This window comes from Chinchilla lanigera, unplaced genomic scaffold (genome assembly GCF_000276665.1).
Source record: "Chinchilla lanigera isolate Chin_1 unplaced genomic scaffold, ChiLan1.0 scaffold00098, whole genome shotgun sequence".
NCBI lineage: Eukaryota > Metazoa > Chordata > Mammalia > Rodentia > Chinchillidae > Chinchilla > Chinchilla lanigera.
Window position 1 is genome coordinate 7,824,317 of NW_004955499.1, and position 20,561 is coordinate 7,844,877.

The 20,561-nt window shown below is 41.7% G+C and overlaps 1 protein-coding gene across 2 annotated transcripts in view; it reads left to right on the forward strand.

Moving 5' to 3' along the window:
* The window catches only part of Tbl1x (transducin (beta)-like 1X-linked), a 189,196-nt gene that overhangs the window by 117,344 nt on the left and 51,291 nt on the right, over positions 1 to 20,561 (forward strand). For both annotated transcript variants that reach the window (XM_005406543.2, XM_005406544.2), the window contains one exon: positions 10,359 to 10,449. The gene's annotated coding sequence lies outside the window, so the exon portion shown is untranslated. The remainder of the gene's footprint in view (positions 1 to 10,358; positions 10,450 to 20,561) is intronic.

A 20,561-nucleotide genomic window follows, 5' to 3' on the forward strand; every position in this document is an offset into this window, starting at 1 on the left:
TATTGCTGAGTCTCTGAGTTAACTAGGCTGTGCTCACCTTACAATCCTGCTGCCTCAGCCTCCCAGAGCGCTGGGATTACAGGTGTGTGTGACCACACCTTCACTATTCCTTCTTTTTAAGTGGAAAATTTCCCAATATTTTTGACCTTGAAATTTTTGTTTTAGGTAACCCATGTTGTTATCCCTTGCAACTAGTGCTTTATGAACGAACATTAACCATAGCCTGAAAAACAATGCTGACAAAAATACATATTTATTATTTTTACATGTTTATAATGCTGTATTGACTTTTTGTACCATAGAGAGTTGGGTTACCCAAAAAGTTATTGTGCATTTACCTCGTATTTTGTAGAATATGTGAATATGATTAGGGATCTTCAGTAATTTCCTGCTCTACAGGGAATACACCAATGGTAACATTTTCCCCATCTGAAGTATAGCACAAAAATAGGACCAGAGTCACTCTTGGACATTTCATGCAGTAACAGTCCAATGACATGCTGAAGGAAAGTTAATAGCCCAGCTACTGTTACCATGTATAGATAAAACTGCTGAAATGTTAAGTGTGAGAGACACTCAGATTGCAATCACTTTCTGGAGACCAAAAAATCATTTTATTTGTTCCTTGGTTTTAATTTGCAGCTTCCTGGTGTGTTTATGGCATATGTGCTTATTTTCAGAGAACGTTAAAGATTAGGCACTAGACATTTATATACAAAATGAGAGCCTTTTATCATTAAGAAAACAATACAAAACATTTTCTCTGTGCCATAAATAAAATTTTAAAAGAAAAGGGGTCCCTGGGATGTTACTTCTTCAGAAATAGATAGAGAGAAGGTCATATGTTTACTACAGTGCCAAAAAATAATCCATCGGAATAAAGGGTAGATATCCCACAAGTGATTTGTTTAACAGATTAGATGACACAATATGTAGAAATAATTAATACAGTGTGACTTTTCACCTAGCCATACCCACTTTCAGTTTGGTGAATAAGAAGAAAAATGAGGATAGTGGCCTGATTTTAATTCCCCATGGATAGACTTATATAGAACTGCCCTACTTCTTGACACTATTGTTATATTAAAAGTAACATTTATTTTTGTAAGTCATTACCATCTTGGCACACTTACATTCATTTTGGTCAAACGCTGACATCCTTAGAGTTCAAGCTTCCCAAGTATTTTAACAAGTACACGTTGGATTTCTTATTTCTGTTAGAGAAGTTAGAGACTTCTAACCATAGCATCTCAATTTACTGCATTCTTTGGTCACGGGTATATGTAAAGTCAACTGAAACATTGTCTTTAAAATGTCAACATGCTGAAAAGTCTTTCATATAGGAATTGGGACCCTTGGGCTGTATTCAACATGGATGGTGTTCTGTGTGGACTCCTAAAATACGTGGAAAAGCCCATTAGAACTCACATCAGAAAAACAGAATGAGCCTAAATAAATAATCTCATGGTGTATCTCAAAGGTCTGGAAAAGCCAGAACAATCCAAATCCAGAGCATGTACAAGAAAGGAAATTATAATTATCAGAGCAGAAATCAGTGAAATGGAGGCTTAAAAAACAATAGAAAGAATCAATGAATCAAAGAGCTGGTTCTTTGGAAGAGTTAACAACAACAACAAAAAAAAGACAAACCCTTAGACAGTCTTATGAGAAAAAGGAAAGAAAAGACAAAAATCAGTGCAATCAGAAATGAGCACATGAAATCACAGTGGACACTGCTGAAGTGCAGAAAATTACTAGCAGCTACTTCACAAACCTATATGCCAAAAAAAATCCAGAACTCAAGAGAAATAGTCTCTTTGATACAGATAAATTACTGAAATTAAATTATGAAGACTTAAAACTCTTGAATAATCCTATAACAAGCAATGAAATTGAAGCAGTAATTTATTTTTAAAAACCTACCATCTAAGAAAAGTCCAGGAACTGATGAATTCACAGGCAGATTGTACAAGAACTTCAGGAAAGATCTAACACTAATATTCCTCAAACTATTGAATGAAACTGAGAGGGAAGGAGAGCTCCCAAAATCATTCATGGAAGCTAACATTACTGTGATCCCCAAGCCAGACAAGGATCCAAACAAAGAAAGAGAACTATAGGCCAGTCTCTCTAACAAACATCCATGCAAAAATTCTCAACAAGATATCAGCAAACTGAATGCAGTAAATCATCAAAAGGATCATACAGCTGTAATCAAGTAGGCTTCATCCACAGAATGCAAGGATGGTTCAGTATACACAAATCAATCAATGTAATTCATCACATAAGTAGAAGCAATGACAAAAGCCACGTAGTCATCTTAATAGACACAGAAAAGGCCTTTGACAAAATTATTCATCCATTCATGATAAAAGCCCTGAAGAAAAGAGGAAGATAAGGACCTTATCTCAATTTGATAAAAGTCATCTATGGATAACCTACTGCCAGCATCATATTAAATGGAGGAAACCTGGAAGATTTCCCTCTAAAATCCCAAGCAAGACAAGTATGTCCACTAACACCATTCTTGTTCAACATAAACCTTGAAACATTAGCCAGACCAATCAGGCAGGAGAAAGAAATAAAAGGGATAGTTACAGGAAAGGATGAAGTCAAGAGTATCATTATTTGCAAAGGTACGACCCTATGCCTCTAATACCCAAAAAACTACACCCAAAGACTCCTGGAATTAGTAACCAAATTCATCAGTGTAGCAGGAAACAAAATAAACACACTGAAGTCAATAGTGTTCCTATGCCCTAATAAAGAGCTCACTGAGAAAAAAATTAGGAAAATAACACCATTTATAATAAATAGCATCATGAAAAATAAATACTTAGGAATTAAACTAACCAACCTCTACAATGAAGAGTACATCACTCTGAAAAAGGAGATTGACGAAGATATCAGAAAATGGAAAGATATTCCAAGTTCCTGGATAGGCAGAACTAATCTAGTCAAAATTACCATACTTCCAAAACTGATACATAGGTAATGCAATCCCAATCAGAATACCATGAAGATAACGTATCTCACATATCTAGAGAAAACAATCAAAAAATTCATATGGAACAAGAAAAATAACTCAAGAGTAGCAAAAGCAATTCTGGGTAACAGCAGCAATGCAGAAGGCATCACAATCCCAGATTTGAAGTAATATTACAAACACAGCATGGTACTGGCATAAAAACAGAAATATGGATCCATGGAACAGAATAAAGGAAGCAGAAACAACCCCAGACACACTCAACTATTCGATCTTTGACAGAGGGGTCAAAAACATAACACTGGAGGAAAGATAGCCTCTTTAATAAATGGTGCTGGGAAAATTGGATATCCACACGCAAAAGATCAACTCTAGACCCATATATTTCACCATGTACTACACTGAAATCAAAGTGGATCAAAGATCTAAATGTTAAAAAAGAAACAAACTGCTGGAAGGTAAAATAGGTAAAACTCTTGAGGTGCAGGGAAGGTCTTTCTGAACAGAGGTCCAGTGGCACAAGAAAGAATACTAACAAATGGATATCAAATTCAGCACATCAAAGGAAACAACCAACAGAGTGAAGAGACAACCCAAGAATGGGAAAACAATTTTGCTAGTTACTCCTCAGACAGAAGACAAACATCTAGAATATACAGTGAACTCAAAAAAAATTAGACCTCCCCCCAAAAATAAAAGACCCAGTCAAAAAATGGACGACAGAAATGAATAGACACTTCTCAGAAGAAGTACAGATGGCCAATGAATACGTGAAAGACATGTTCAGCATCCCCGGCCATAAGGGAAATGCAAATTAAAACTATATTAAGCATGCAACAGGTGCAACATTTGTGCTATTACTTTTATGTTTTGATTTAACCCAGTGTTACTAGTCTTTTGGATGGGGGAACCATTTTTCATATGATGCAGGTCAAACACATTCTAAACAACCCAGAAAACATTTTAGAGGAATGCAGTTTGGCAAACTCTCCTGTACTTGTTTAAAACCTCTAGTTGATTGGCTTCCAAGTTCATTTGGTGGTAGGTTTTTCTGGCAGCAGACTTGCAAATCATTATTCTGTTTCAAGCACCACTTGCTGAGAAGGCCACATGCCCCATGCCCCACCTGGCTGTGACAGTAGGTTGGATTCTCAGGGTCAGGATGCGGCTGCATGACTTGGCTGGCTGTAAATGGCTGGGGGTCTCTCCCGAGTCTGCCAGCAAGATGACATCTAAAGGCTTGATGGGGGCCAGAGGATCAGTTCCGCAGTGGCTCCATCCCAGGCTGCCAGGTTGGCGCCGGTGGTTGGCAGGAGCCTTCAGTTCACCTCCATGCCAGCCTCTCTACCGGCAGCTGAAAGGCATGTTCCCCTCACATCTGATTCTCTTGTATCAAGAGATAGAACTGCAGGTTATATTGTTCAACCTTTCATTTGCATTCAGTAAGAACGTGTGTTTCTCCTTTTGAGATCCATCTGGGCTCTTTCCTTTGAGAATTTGGACTACCAGGAAAGGAGCATTATGACAGTCTTAGCGGAATACCCCCTAGGCAGCCCTTTCTGATTCTAAAACTCACATGAACACCTTCACTCACCCTCTAATAGTTCTCGTCCCCCAAGTCACGCAGAAGTCATGAAGAGATGAACATAGTGGTCCTATTATTTATTTGGTTGTAACCACCTTTATGTGGTGGTGCTTGATAGTTAGAGCTGGCTTAACACATTCGTGAGGGAACTGTAATTCATACGTATGTCTCGCTGCCAGGTGGCTCTGATTTGAATTCAATCAATCATGCTGGCTTGAACCACCAGTGGTACATGCATGACTGTCCCATCTGGCGGGCTGCACCACTTATCAGGGTGTCTTTGATTGCAATAATGCAAAGAGAGGCATTGATTTAGCGGACCAGATGTCATTACATTACAGTTCCTTACGAGTTTAAAACAGTATAAAAAACGTAGTACGTCTAATTTGTGGAACAGCAGTTACAAATGCATATTATGTATATATACCAGCAATAGGGTACTTATAGGATTTCCGTGTTAAAATTTAGACAATTAATTATTGACAAATTATGCATGGATATGAATAAATTTCATTTAATTTAATGAAATAAAGGTGTTGATTATTGTAGTAATTTTAACTGGTGGGAATAGTACTAATATTTTATATTTGGGCAGTGATTATTCAGATTCAAGCAAATAACTACATTCAGTTCATCTATATACTTTTTATTAATTTTTCTAGTTAAAAAGGCCAATAAAAGTGATTAGATCTGCTTGTGCCATCAGTGGTATAAGCCCCCCATTGGGGGGGGGCAATGTATGTACCCCTGGTGGGGCAGGAATGTGTCCGTCTCTGTTGCGGGTAGGTTGTCCTACGTGTTGTAAGATGTCTAGGGGCATCCCTGGCCTGACTTCAACACACTACATGTCATCAGCACGTCCATCTCCACTTGTGACACCCGAAAATATCTGCAGGCATTTCCTGGTATCCCCCGGTGGGCAGGGCATGATCACTCCCGGTTGGTGACCACTTGTGAAAGTATGGACACGTGATAACCCCATGCTTTTAATCCGGATGGCATTTGTAGCCGATATCATGTGCTTCGGAGTGGGAAAGGAATTTTGTTTGCTGCCAGTGGAAAAATAGCCTTCATTCTTCATCTTGGGGCAGGTGCTCTGTAAGGTCTGGGCCAACATAGAGGACTGCTTTGTCTGTACTGGCAGTATCAGAACGGAACATGAAATGAGCATGTCCGATAGAAGGCGCTTGCCAAGCAGGGCTCTGGCATGTGCTCATTTGCCAGCGGTGGCTTGTCCTCTGCCAGATTCCTGGCTCCTTCTTGCACAGTCTCCCCCTTTGTTGGATGTCTTGCCAGCTGGAGCCACACCATCTGCGCTCCCCCTGGTCCCAGCTCATGCCAGCTTGGCTTCCCTTTACTTCTCCTGTGTGCATCTTTCATTCTTAGAGAGGAGTAGCTTTATCTAAAGCAAGGCCCAGATGAAATTATATGCTCTTGGGGTACTCAGTAGGTACCCCAAGGAGTGGAGAGTAGACACTCAAACACACTCCCGTACACGAGTGTTCCTAACAGGGTCATACACGATAGCCAGTGCCTACCACCTGCACAGTGGAACGAAGTAGATCCCTTGGTACATTGGGCTGGTAAAGGAATGAAGCGCTGGTCCATGCTACCAACCTTGAAAGCAGAAAGAAGCTACACACAAGAGGCCCCACGTCATACTGTAGAACTTACACTTCCACGAACTGTCCTAAGTAGGCAAGTCCACAGAGACAGAAATCCAGCGGGCAGTTGCCACACCTGGTCAGGGGGCAGTGGGGAGTGATTGCTTAAAAAATTGAGGGTTTTCTGTGCAGTGATGGGAATGTCTTGGAATCTGATGTAGGTGGTAGTCACATCACATTTGAGCATACTAAATGCCACTGAATTGTTTGTACGTTAAGTGATGATTTACCCCAACTGAAAACAAGGAAACGACCGTGAAGGTTACAGGGACAGGTCAAGTTAGATTGAATCATGTGTGTGACGTTCTTCATTTTTTAGGATTTCCTATCGGAGTGACGAAAATATTTCGGAATGTGATGTAGCTTTTAAAGTCTTTATAAATTGCTAATGCTTTCCTCATAGGCAAAGAATGTAATTTCCAAAAAAAATGACTGCTTATGAAGAGAATGCTTTTTTAAGATTGGAAAACATAGCATTAGAAAGAATTGCTCATCTCTTGTGATCATCATTTCTTATATTTATTTTTAAACCTCATAAGTAGTTTTACAGATCTGCAGAGATGCCCCAAAGCACTATTGAAAAGTGATGTAAAGGATTTGGTGTCCAATGGGAATAAATGAACCTACCTGTTTTCATTTAGGGTGAAATTTAGGGGAGAATACTGTTGACTCTGCACACCATTTGGCTGGACTTTGTAACTGTGTAAATTACATATATTACAGTGTATTTAAATAAATACATAATATAATCAAAACAATTACTGCGTGAAGATTTCAAGAGCAGAAAGTTAATCGTTGGTGAATACTAGCTCACGTGTGTTTAAATGTGGATCTGTTGGTGAGATGTTCAGGTCTTAGGAATGTTGCTTATAAATCTTAAAACCGATGAAGTACTAACTGGTGCTTGTACTTGGAAACTGTGAGAAAAACAGGGAGAGACTGGCAGGCCTTCCTGGGTCCATTTCTTTAAAACTGTCTCTTAGTATTTCTGAGTTTCCCCCAAAAAAATCTTCAAAGATGCTAATAAAAGATTCACGTATGGTGACACACACCTGTAATCCTAGCAGTCTAGGAGGCTGAGGCAGGAGGATTATAAATCGAAGCCTAGCTTGGGCAATTTAGCAACTTAGTGAAATCTATCTCAAAAGAAAAAAGGCTGGGGATATACCTCAGTGTGAAGGCCCTGCATTCAATGCCAAGTTACTGCCAAAAAATAAATAATGCTAATAAAAATAGATCCTGTTCTGGGCCTACAGCTTAGTGGCAGAGCACTTGTCTAGCATGCATGAGACCCTGGGTTCAGCACCCAGCATTGCAAAAACCAAACAAAGCAACTTCAGAGAATTCCTTCAGAGTTGTGGTATCCTACGAAAATGACACATTTCCTTCTGCTATTTTGTAATAAAATGAAGGCAGACATGCAGGCTCTGAAGTTTATATTATAGTACATACATAGCTACTGTAATACTCTAGTTGGCTAGGAATGTGGTATGTCATTCATTCATTAATTATTTAGCGTGTCCAGCCTAGACTATGGAAATCAACGTATGCAAGATGAAGTTCTTCCTCCTGTAAGGGCAGGAAAGGTATAATGCCTGTTCTGAATGATGTGACAGGAAGAAATGCAGAATACAATGAAGGAGAAAAGAGGGCTGGGAAAGAGGTCTTCCTGGGGGATTCTATATTTCTTCTTAGGGAATAGGCTAAAATATTACACTGTCAAAAATATAGTGTTAGAAAAAAGAAAACCCATTTTTTTTCCTCATGTAACAGTCCTAAATAGAGTATTCTGAAAAGGGTAGGTAACAAACCTCTAAGTTCATATGAGGAGGAAGGGGATCCAACTTCCTTTATTCTTGTTATTCTCCCATTCCAAAGGCTCCGAATTGGCTCTGAGCAACTCATGACTGGTGCTTTAAAGGTAGGATGACAAGTTGTTCGTGCTACTCCACATGTCTGCTTGCACTCTATCTGCAATACTTCTTACATCAGCTGAGAGATGACCCACAAGAACCTGACACCACCTACACAGAAGGGCTTATCAGGCAGTATACATGTTCAGTAGGCCATGCTATGTCATGCCAAGAGCTGGTGACAACCAGAAAATTAGAATCCATTTCTCATTCACCAAGTCTTGGCAGTAACTTACAAGAGGAAAGAATACATAGCATTTGTGAAATAATTTCTACCTCACACCAATATTTGGCATTTATCTCAACTTCCTAGCGAGCACCATTTATTGATCATGCTTCTACTTTAGATATTAACAGTGGAAAAATCATTCATGTTCAGATATTGGGACGTTTGATCTCTCATTTTAATTTATTGTTTCTAGCAGTGAACTAATTAGTTTTGACATGTTGTATAACCAGAAGGATGCTATTAACCATAGTCATAATTCCCATTTTTTGTGTTGATCACACACAGATGATAAGTTAATTACACTTACAGAGTTTTACAACATATATAAAAGATAATCTTCAATTTGAAGACTAATTTGTGAGTTACCATCTGTTTTAGACCAAAGAAAATAGAAATTTGATTCTAAACCTTTTTTCCGAACAGCTTGTAATAAGAGCTGTTTGTATATTAATTACTTATTGAATTATTATGGATTTTAGTGTTTTAATTTACAAGCAATTTGGAGCTTATTGTGGTGACATCTGCTCATATTTTGATACTTTATGGCATTTAACATTTTCATCGTAAGGCTTAAACCTCCCCTCCCCCCGATAATTTACAACCAAATCCCAAAAACAGTGATTTGCTTTCTACTTTAGCTTAGTCTAAAGCATGTTGTTCTGTTTCGCCTTCACCGGAGATTTTTTCCATAATTAAATTTTTTTCATTTTATACACAAAATCAATATCCCTTTATGCCTGCCTCTTTCTGTCTTTTAATTTCTGTTCAAAGAGTTGTAGATGAATTTTGTATAAATCTCATTATTTTTCTTGCCCTGGTTATTACTTTTATCTTGTATATCCTCAAGATTTCTTTTTCTTTCTTTTAATGTACTGTAATGAAACTTAGGGGTCTGTGAACCTCCCTGTAGAAGCTCTTTAATTTCCTTCCTTTAAACGGCATAACTATAAATATGACTGTGGGAATAATTTGCTCAAATTTCCTGAAAACATTTTATGAGGTTCCATATAAATTCAGTAATAAGGAACACCTTCACTCCTAGCCTTGCCCATGGTCTTGAATTATATTAAACCTGGCACCGTTTTATTATCACTTCAGACTGTTGAATAAGGATTTAAAGAAAATGATGGGCATTTGATTTCCTTGGTACTTGAGTTTTTAGATGACTTTTGGTAATTCAGACTCTCTAGGAAGCTGGATTCATTCAAAACCGAAACCATTTTGCAAAAAGGAAAGTACATCTCCTGAGGTAAATGCTGGCTGGCTGGATTGTGCTTAGAGTGACGGAAAGGTAGAAATAAAATTTGGTGTAAAGGATGATCTTCTTGTGAAATAGGAAACTGGCTTCTTCAAAACTCAGTGCAGATAGAACCCTTATAGAAGGGCAGTGTGTGAGAACGAGAAGTAAGAATTTGAGATTTGAAAGCCTTTGCTTTGCTTCCTTTTAGGGAGCCAACGTGGAAGCGATTGCAACCTTTTTGGGTGTGCATAGTCCCGGAGGCGGGATAGTGACAGGTATAGCAGGGTTACCCGAAAACATCAGCTCGATTGATACCCGGTTTCGCTAAAGCATGTTGTCTTCATGCAAGTTGTGCAGACTTTACCACCTGCATATAGCACTGTCTGCGAAGATATTTCACATGGATAGCAGTTTATCACTAAGTAATAGCACTTGGAGTATCGGAGCTGACAGTAATTTTATCTAGCTTGAGACTTTCAGAATTTCTACACACATGGTAATGCCGGACTGGCTCTTTTAACTTCTCTCCTTTCCCCCTTGCATATACAACCCAAGCAGCTATGTGTAAGGACAAAGATAGAAACAATGCAGCAATAAAATTTGTTAATTTGAAATGAGATGGAAGAGAAATACGAAGGAATGAGCAGGGTGGTAGAGGTGAACATCCCCCAAGATGTTGCTATGTGCAAAGAGAGTTGCTATGTGTAAAGATTTTTCAGTCTGCCTTTCGATCTCTCTCAGGCTGGTTCCTGCAGGCTGGCGCCTTGTGGGGTCCGTGACAGATGCTGGCCGCTCACTGGTTCGAAGGTCTACACATGAAGTCACCGTAACGGTAAGCAGCCTTGTGCCAATGGATCCCAGTCCCCCTCCCTGAAATGCATTTGACAGTAGAATTGGATTTTGCCAAAAGCGAACACCTGTTTTGCAATGATTTTTTTTTTTTTTTTCAAAAGGAAGTTGCAGGTCTTTCTCTTCGCTGACATTGGATGTAGTGGGTAGAACATCAGAATGTCTTTAAATCATTATGAGATGAGGTGTGTGGCCAATTATGAATGAATAATGTGCCTTTTATACCTTTTAGGAATTTGGGGCACTAATTGAGGCTTAATAAACTTTTCTGAGCCTTAACCATGAGAGGGTGACACCTTTAAAAATCAATGTCTCCTATCAACATTATGAATTACAGTTAAGCTGAAACACTAACCATAATTGGGCACATGAGTTTAGATTGTATTTGACTCCTGTATCTTAATTCTGTGCTTTATTATTTCTCAGTAGGATTTGTGTCTATCTGCACATTGACTTGCTGGTTAACCTTGAAACTTATTAGGGGATCACGAGGGGTTACTATTGATAAATCTACTGAGATACCAGCACTTTCAGAACACAAAGCAAATAGTTGAGTGTGTGTGTGTTGAAGTCCACATCCAGGTAAAACTGGTAATAGCCCCAGAAATTCTGGAAAAGTTGATACCTTGGGGCTGGGGGTGCAACTCACGGTAGAGAGCTTGCTTAGCGTGTGTGAGCCCTGGGAATTTTGGGAGTTTTTTTATTTACTTCTGTCAATTTTTTTCATTCTTTTTAGTAACTATCTCCTCAAAACAGACCCACATAACGTAGTTTCTGTTATTTTAAAACATAAAGAATGAACTTTGGAGATCTTTATTTTACTATTTTAAGAGAACTGACCAGCTAAAGTAAGTTGCGTAAATTTAACTAAAATAAGACCCTTATTATTTGAGGTATTTTCAGTTCATGGACTTAGTTTTCCATTATTCTGAGGAAGACAGCTATATTCGTGCGGGGAAGATGTCTTGATCATATCTGCCACCCAATGCAGAGCTCGTAAACAGAAGCATAATTTTGCTGAACATTTCTGTTCCTACACTAAACTGTTCTTGAACACCAGTTTCTGTAAACTGAGGCGTTACTGTAGGTATATTGCATTAACCATTTAAAACATACATAAACATTTTGACATTATTTGACTTAGATACTTGAAAGACATACTTCAGCAAAAATAAAACTTGCAAAAGATTGAATTTTATGACTAATTCTTTGACTTAGGGTAATGACTTAGCACAGGCTTCATCATGTTAAAGGGAAGGTGGGCAAGGGCATCTGTTTCTCGTCCATATTTTGATTGGGTATTAATTGGGTATTCAGGAAACACAGCTTCAACTTAATTAAATCAGATACACATTGATCAATCCCTTCTGAGTGTGAGGTCTTTGTAAGTGACTTTGGAGTTTTCATAGTCTCTGATAAGTCATTGTGCCATTGGTACATGTACTGGCCCTCTGATGTTGTCCCCAGAGGTGGCCCTGTGTCACTTACCAACCACAGAAGCTGCAGCTCAGCCGGAAGGCTGTGGATAATAATGCGTAAGTAGCACACATCAGAAAATGAGGGCTGTCAACCGTGTCCATTAGGCCCACCTGGTTGGAGCTTAGCATGCGTGTCTTTCAGAGCCATCCATAGCAGATGATGGTAATGTGTTTTTTTGCTTTCAGTTTTAAAGTGCTGGGTATGTTTATCAGGCAAGAGGATTTTAACTGGGAAGGGGAGGGGCCATTGTCCTCCCACGTAAAAACAGGAACATCTTTAGTGGAACAGGAAAGATGGAGCAGGGTTTAGTGTCTTAGTCGGTTTTTTGGTACTATGAGGATATGCCTGAGGATTATGAAGAAGAGAGGTCTATTTAGCTGACTGAGGTTGAAAGTCTAAGCAACACAAGCTGCTCTGGTGTGTGCCACCTAGACTGTATGACCTCATGGCGGGTGGCATCTCAAGGGCAGAGAATATCATACCAAAAACAGGAAGCCAGAGCAGGGCCCTGCCCAGTCTGAGGACCTCCCTGCAACAGGCGCCACCTCCTAAGGGTCAGCCGCCTCAACTGTACCACACTGTGGAGCAGGCTTCCTGCATGAGGACCCTCAGGGGACACTCCAGACCATCTGGTCACAGATGTCTGCCATGGGCCAAGTCTTCAATAGGCTAGGCTTTGTGGGCCAGGCACACTGTTGCAGAAACTCGTGCCTACCATCATAGCCTCAAGCCAGCAGAAACCATGTGCAATGAACGGACATATCCAGTGCCCTTCAAGTGGTGTTTGTAGGCTTTGACATCAAGCTGGAGTTCACTGACCTGACCTGGAGGAACACAAGTGTTTGGAGTTGAGGCACCACAAGGCCCACTGATACAGTTAAGCATCCATATCACGGTCACTTTGCAAGGCCATACAACTCTCCGGGGAGCCATGACTGTTGTGCAAGGTATTTGCGACCTGACTTCCACACAGTGGGGAATGGCTTTGGACCTGTGTGACTCTTGTAACTCAGGGAAGTCACATAAGGCTGCAGCAACCATCCCAACACCCAGGCACAGTTGGGAATGTCTGAAGAAATCCTCCGTGCCTAGGTCAGCCCCTTGCCACAGGGCACACTCCTGCTGCCAATGTCGAGGTGAGGCCAAGGCCCTCTGCTCGCTGCTGCTACTGCTGGTGTTCTGTTTCACATTCTAAATGCTCCCAGTCTTGTGGCTGTGGAATTTTAAGCTGGTGAGTGTTTAATTACAAAACCTAGTGCCTGTGTTGGGTGGCATAAACATGAGGGTGGTTGGACTCTACTTTTTATTTACTGATTTGTTTTTCCAGTTTTCTTTGTGATTCTTTAGATGGAAGCACTAAAAACTGTTATAGCACCAAGATCTGTATGGAGTCCAGGCTGCCTTGCAGAGCTTTTGTGTGCACAGAGAAAGCTGCAGCTCTAAGTATATGACCCTACTTAGGACCCATCTGAATGCAGAAAAGGGATATTTCTGTATATGTGGCCCCAACTAATTCCTGCAAATTGAGCTGAAAAGTCACTGGCCTAGAGGTTTTGTAACAAGCCCATATATAGTCCTGAAATTGCTTTGTGGGTCTAGTGTACGTTGCGTAGAAACTGCATTCAACCTGTCTATGTGCAAATTAATTTCTCCCTGGAAAATCTGTCCTGTTGATCTAGTGGGCATCAGAAGTGTCCACTTAAAGACAAAAGTCATTAGGAAAGTAGTAGCCCAAGCATACGGGCCACTCGGGACACTGAACTTGAAATCTTGGGGACATAAACTTTCATTTAACTGGCTAGAGAGGAGAAAGATACGAAAGGGAAATTGTGTTCTTTGTCTTACGTATATAGTCTGGCTCATGTGGTGTGGACTTTCTTAGCATGATTTGCTATTACTAGGTTGAGCATTGTCAGAGTGATCCCTTCAGGGCCTCCTTTATACCTTTCCTGCCACCAGAGCATCTGCCGTTGACCTGCTCAGTGATGGAATTTGACTGGAAACCATGGAGTATTGTGTTCCTTTGAAGAGTGGGATTCTTCCTCCAACACAAGATCCCTCTTCTCTGCCCTTCCAAACCTATAGCTTCATTTTCTACTTAGCTGTTCTCATGCTGGTTATTTCTGAAGACATTGCCAGGTTTTAATTATATTTTAATAAATGTGAAAACAGCTCATGTTCATAGTAGAAAACACAGAAAATACAAAAGTAAATACATACAGAAGGAAGTCGAACCTAGTTCGACCCTGAGAAACAAGCATAAATGCAGTTTGGTGGGTTGGTTCTATTTGTGTGCATGTGTAGGGACATGTGTGCACAAAGCAAAATGTAGCATCATTCATGGTGCATCTTGAAGACTAATTTTTCTATTTTCTCCAGCCTTGAAATAGTCCTTTAATGGGTGTAGTGCCTCTTGAGTCTTCTGTTTTATCCACATATTTAAATGGTACACTACTGAACATTTGAAATTGGGGAAAGAAAAAATAATTCTTTGATTGTATTCCTGATTTTGAACGATTTGACTTCAGGTAAATAAATATACGTGCAAAAGTGGTAAAAAGCTTTCCTTTTGTGGAAAATATTTCTTACTGTGGGGAAAAACATATATGCATATATATGTATATGTGTATATATGTATACATACATATACATGCATGTGTACATATACCATCACATATGCTCATGATAAATGAAGATAAGTATATGAAAGAAAGCAACCAACATAAAACCACTGTTGATATTTTGATATACTTCTTCTTGATCTTTTCCTACTATGTATTTGGGATCAAGTTGTAAATGCATGCTGGCCCTCTCTTTGGCTTTGTTGTATGTCCTCACACACACAACTTCGGATTTGAGATGCTATCATCTTCCCATTGTACAGCTTTAAAAATTTTGATTCAGACACCTTAAGATCACAGTGTTTAATGTCAGACAGTATCACTTTAAATCCTTGTTTCACTACGATTTAATTTGGTCTTCACCTCCTAACTCTTCATTTCCTTAACTTATAAAGTGGTAATAATAGGAGTAACAGTCGTATTTGTGTTACTGTGTGACAGAGAAGTAAAATACACTGTGGAAGGCGTTTAGCACTTGGGCGTCCTACCTAGCAAGCATACTATGTCTGTGAAATATTGCTTTCTAAATCATTTGAGTGGCAGCATATTTCCCATGTGTGTTTTCTGTAGTTTATTTAATCCTGCTGTCTTTGGACAATAAGCTACATACTGGCTTAATTACAGTTATGTGGGAGGATAAAGACATGCAGAGTGACAAAGCAAATCTGTTTCCTCCCCCAAACGAACTGGTTCCCATGCAGATCTTAGAGCAGGTGCATTGGGATTTATATGTAAAATTGAATGTGTACATTAGCATTGTTTTTCAGGTAGCTACCAATTATGAAATGCGAATAGACTCAGTTTAGAGAGAAAGTTGGTGTGGGAAAAGTAACCCTGGAGGTAAGAATGCTTACAGGCAACCCATAGACTCAGAAGCTGAACCCATGGAGAAGCGCAGAGAGAGAAGGACCCTGCTGAGAACCAGGTCATTTCAAGCTGATTTTCCTGTTCACCCCACCCCATGCCCAGCTGAGCCTGGTCCAGACCAGGACTCCGGGCCATTTCTTCATCCTGTGTGAATGCGGCAGGCCGGTGGCAGAAACGAGATGCACTTTCCATGTCCCTTTGGACACCAAGGGCTTCTCTGAACACTCTTAGGGGCTCCCGTCCTTGCAGGGGGCAGTTGTGAAAAGAGCACTTTTGCCCTTTGGAGACATCAGAGCTGCTCCAGACACTGCTGCCCTCTTGCCGGACACACGTGTGCAGATTCCGCCCTTCGTGCCCCTCTCTTGAGCTCTGGACTCTCTCAAGTCTGTCTTCAAGATAATTAAAGAGCAACTGAGATTTTGGGGTCTGAGGACAATCCTCTCATTCCCAGAGACTGGTGCATAGTGAATGCTAAGTACACACTAAATAAAAAGAGGCAGTGTTTCTTTCCCCTCTGATTGGATTTTGAACTGTTTTGTGAGGAGAATTGCGAGGAACGGGAGCTTCTGCCACCTTGAAATTAAGTTGTTCGAAGAAGAAACGCTAGAAACCCACTTGCCTTCAGTCGCTGATGGCGCAAAGCCCAAATTCCTGTTTAGCTTCCAGTCCTTGTCTTCGGCAGGGAAAGTCCCAAAATGTCATCGGCCCGTGCACATTTTCTTCTTGTTCTTGTGTGAGCAGCACAAAGAGGATATTGTGGCTCTGCCTCGAAGCGGAAGGGGGTTATTTCCCTTTCTGTGCAATCACAACTCGGATGACAGCCAGTCCACCCAGCGGACGGTGTTGCTAATCAAAACTGGGTCAGGCGAGGAAAATAAACCCTGGAGCTCTAACGAAGAGCTGCCTTTGGCCCCTTTCCCTGGCCGGGAAGCTGTGGATGCTCGCGGGCACTTCTTCAATCTGGAGACGGAGGCTGGAGCTTAACCAGTTCACCGAGAGCCAGGCTTGCATAGTAGGATTGCAGCGAGTTCAAGGCCAGCCCGAACTACATTCATATCAAGACCCACCAAAGAAAAATGAATAAATAAGAGGGTAGCTCAGGAGGACTTTCAGAGCTAAGTGTACTAGCTATCACAGCTGGCTGCTTGCCATGTACAGAATTCTCTGAGAATTAGTGGAAAAGGACTGAACCCACCAGCTCTCCTTAGAGGGGAAGCTGAGGCATCTAACTTCGCTTCCAGTCTCAGACCAGAAAGAGCCAGAGCCACAGTTAGAAATCGGGCTCCCTCGGTCCTGCCCTACTGGTCCTCCTACTTCATCTCCAGCAGAGCAGAGCCGTCGCCCCGTTCGCCTTCACCTTGCTGTCACTAGCATCACGTCGCTTGACCAACATCATCGTCCCTAGCATCAAGGACAAAGGCAGCCCTGTCCCCTCATACCTTCTTCACCAGGAGCACCTGATGCATCTTCACCAGGAGTATCAGGCTTACAGGAAGGTCACAGTCGTGTCCTAAAGCAGCCCTCCCTTCAGACGCACATACAAAGCTCCAGCATTCCTTCCTCTTTCTCTACTGTCTCTTCCTCCAGTTCCATGGGCCGGTCTCCATCGGTCAAGAACTCAACGTTTTGCTGAGGCTGTAGCCCTATGTAGAGAGGGCACTAGCTAGCCTGTACAAGGCCCCAATCCCCGGTCCTGCAGAGCAGAGCAACACCAAAGACAGGCATTTAACATCCTCTCCCATGCCTGTCCTCCTTGGAACTCTGCTGCCTCCTTCTAATGCCGTAGGCTGCTCCTTGGAGGCCTCGCCCCCGGAGCTCTGTGTTATTTGCGTGGTCTGCTTGTTAGGTGGCTTCAGAGCTGTGCACATGTGAGAATGTGTTTAGTGCTGCCAAATACCACATCGTGATTCTAGTAGATGCTCAGTAATTTTGTACCTCACTTCCCTTAACCACAGAAAAATTAGGGCGAGGTGCTGTGTGTACTTTTTATTTTCTGAGGATGACGTTAACTGCAAGGAGACAACCTCCCATGTGCCTGTGGGTGTGAACTTGCTTTCCCATGAGCCTTCTTCTCTTCCCTACAAGGCCTGTCTTAGAAATGCTGAACAGTATGACTGATAATTTAATGGTGTGCACAGTAGGACTTATTTTGCTAATACACAGTCTCAGAACACCTCAACCAAAGTGACTTTGCTGTCACCTTTCAGGGACAACGAAGTCACTTTGGTTCTGAAAATTGTCACCTTGGCTCTCATGTCATCTCAGATGTCTGGATCTCAGGTGGAAGGAAGCCCAAGTGAGGGGGTTCCAGGGTTCGGTCCCCACAGGATTAGTCTGCGGCTGGGGTCATTTGCAAGAAAGTTCTTTCACATAGGGAGTGGCAGGGCTACTGGTATAACTGAGTGGTGGAGGCCACAGGTTCCATCCCCACCACCAAAACAAAAACCAAACCATAAAGGCAGGGGCAGGCAAATCACTGGTGCTTGCAGTCTGCTCTTTGTTCCTGGGAGCAAGGGCACAGATAAAAAGCAGCCCATTGCAAGGGCCTAGAATAGCCAAACCCATGGAGACCTTCAAAGGGGTAAGGCTGGGGCATTGGTGTTAATGGGTGCAGACTTTCTGTCTACTCCTTGCAAGGTCTTCACAGACACAGTGACGTGTCTGTGCCTCAGTTTCCTCATCCGTAACATGAAGAAATGAAAACAGCCACTCTCTAGGACTGGCTGCTCTGATCCTCTAGGCAGAATAATGTCCTCTCCCCTGCATGATGTGCAGGGTCTTGCATGACTGGGTACTTTCCTAAGACTCCAGGTTTGGCTGCATTTCCACTGCCAGACCTGAGAGGGGCGCTGTGCTATTTCTACCCCATCCCAAAATTCTCAGGGTTGTGAGACCAAAATTACAGTTCTGCTCCCTCAGACTCTATCACCTCTTGATAAAAGGCTCTAAAAACACTTTGGTTGTGGAATAAGTAATTGTTAACTTCAGTTCAGGCTGTAGATCTGTTTTTGGCAAAGATTATCTAGCTACAGGTTAAGATTGTGAAAATTATCTTGTTGCTGACACAAAAGACCCAGCACCCAAAGTTGAAAGGGGAAAGGTTTATTTGGCTTACAGTTTGTAAAGGTTTCAGTCCATAGTCATCTGGCTCCAAGGCACAGTGGCATGGCAGAGGGGCATCACAAAGGAGAAAGAGTTCATTGCAGGAAAAAGACAACAAAAGGAAGCAAGCAACCAGCATTTTTCTGTCTCTTACATCTGCTCATAGGGGAGATAGCACTCACACCCTTAATCCTAGCATTGCACCATGAATCAACCCCAGCACCACACTAGATCCAGCCACCTCTGAAAAAGCTCCACCTAGGACTACATGAGGCTTTGGGGGGATATCTAAACACAAGCTTTAACATTTCACTCTTGGTCACCCCAAAGACTGATGCACATCCCTTTATGCAAAAAGTATTTCATCTGTCTCCAAGAGTTACCAAAGTCCTAACAGTTTCAGCATTGCTAAAAAGTCCAAGTCCAAAGTCTCCTCTGAGATTTAAGGCAAACTCTTAGCTACAAGCCCCTGTACAAATAAAAAGAAGGTTAAACACTTCTAGCAGTCAGTGGCACAAGGTAGACATTTCCATTCCAAAAGTTATGAAGAGGGACATAGAAAGGGATGGGAACAAAGCAAGTCCAAAATCCAACAGGCCAAACATTAAGTCCCATAGTTCCATGTCCAGCATACCCAGTGTCTTTACTTTTCTCATTGTTGAGACAAAATACCCAATACCCACAAGTTAAGGGAGGAAAAATTATTTAGCTCAGTCTGTAGAGGTTTTAGTCCATACTCAGCTGCCTCCAAGGCAGGGTGGCACATGGCAGAGGGCAACGTTCATAGCAGTGGAAAACAGCAAAAGCAAAAGAGTGAGAGACAAGCCTCTTTCTGTCCCTTATAGTGTATCCAGTGCACTGGTATTAGGGCAGTGCCAATCCAATCAGTGGACTGATTCAGCAGTCACCCACCCTTATTCCTAGCACCCTTAATCCCGACATTATACTATGAATCAGTCACACACTCTAGATTCAGCCACCTCCAAAAAAACTTTATGACCACATGAGGCTTTGGGGGGACATCTAGATACAAATGATAATATCCAGCAGTCTGTGGCAAGATGTGAACCCCAAAGGAATTGGATGTCTGCACCCTACAGCATTTCTGGGGGTTGTAGCTCCCATGGCTTCTCTCTTGGGCCACCTCTGCTGTCTCCTTGTAGTTTTCCTTAGATGATCCACATTTTTGGGTTCTCCAAACTTCTAGGGTCTCCACTGCACCTTTGACTTCACACAGCTTCACACACTGCATCTCAGGGGCACACTGCCTGGCCTCCCAGGCCTTCTTCTGAAACCTGGGTGGAAAGCTTTCTAACCCCACAACTCTTGCATCCTGCATGCATCTAAAACCAGCATCATGACGATGATGCCAAGGTCTGCCACCAGCTGAAGCAGTAGCCAGGTTTCCTCCTTTCTTGGCTATAGGGGTTCAGTGCCTATGAACCAAATCCTGAGAACTTCCCTAGGCTACCGCCATTCTGGAACATGGTTCGCTGGGCCCCTCAAAGCAAAGTCTTTCACATTTGCAATTTTCAGGCTGCATAGGGTAGAGTCCTACTGGTTCTTATGATGTCCTCAGGCCATCTTTTCTACTGCGTCTTCTCAGCAATCAAGATCTCTGCTTTGTCTTTGCAGTCCACAGTTTTACTGATGGTTCCTTTCTAGTCAAACTCAAAATATTTTAAATCATTCTGCTGGGCTTTTGCTCTCGTTTCTCAACATAAACCTAGCTAAAACCCCCCCAGCAGTAACCTTGCCACTGCCCCAACACTATTCTGTTCTTGAAATTTCTTCTGCAAAATTAATTAGCCCACCACTCTTAATCTGTCTCAGGCAAAGTCTCTGAACATGAGCAAAATGCAGACAAACTTTCTGCCAATGCATAACACACATGTTCTGGAGTCTAACAGCCAATGCAGTCCTTTCCCAGCAGAAACTTCCTGAGCCTGGTCTTTACTGGCAGCATTTCTAGCAGCACTTTAGTCTTCTGAGCTCTGACCAGACTCTCCCATAAAGTACAGCCTCA